This window comes from Brassica oleracea, unplaced genomic scaffold, assembly GCF_000695525.1.
Source record: "Brassica oleracea var. oleracea cultivar TO1000 unplaced genomic scaffold, BOL UnpScaffold15068, whole genome shotgun sequence".
NCBI lineage: Eukaryota > Viridiplantae > Streptophyta > Magnoliopsida > Brassicales > Brassicaceae > Brassica > Brassica oleracea.
Window position 1 is genome coordinate 1 of NW_013631586.1, and position 434 is coordinate 434.

General features: G+C 40.1%; 1 long non-coding RNA gene across 2 annotated transcripts; it reads left to right on the top strand.

Annotated features, from left to right (window-relative positions):
• Nucleotides 1-434, top strand: LOC106322321. Of its 2 annotated transcripts, none has more exons than XR_001266349.1 (2): nt 1-173; nt 271-434. It is a non-coding gene; the product is annotated as an uncharacterized LOC106322321 (long non-coding RNA). The 2 variants fall into 2 exon arrangements; XR_001266350.1 differs by having other exon boundaries at nt 7-173; nt 274-434.

Here is a 434-nt window from a genome sequence, read left to right on the forward strand (position 1 = left end):
CAACCTTTAATTCTCTGTCTTTCCTCTGTCATCTTATCCTAACAATTACTTCTCTTTTTCTTCATATACAGAATCAAATTTCTTAATTTGTATATGTTAAGTTTCCCATCGCATCTTTTAGAGATGCCTCACATCTGCAATGGAATTCTTTCCGGGAGACATGTTTAGAATCGGTGGTGTACCTATCTCTATCTATTCTCTATCTCTCTCTCATGTCTTCTCTATCTCTCTCTCTTTCTATTATGATTTTTTTTTTGTTCTTGGTAAAAGAAGGTGGATGAGGCAGAAGAAGATGATGTTTGGTGGTAAAGAGGAACCTTGTGGTGGAGCGCGAATACATTTCTATCTCTCCCGGTCTCGTGATTCCTCTCAGCTTCAAGCCATCTGGCTTTGTGGTGCTCGTTGACCTTTACGGCTGCTCTGAATCCGGCTCA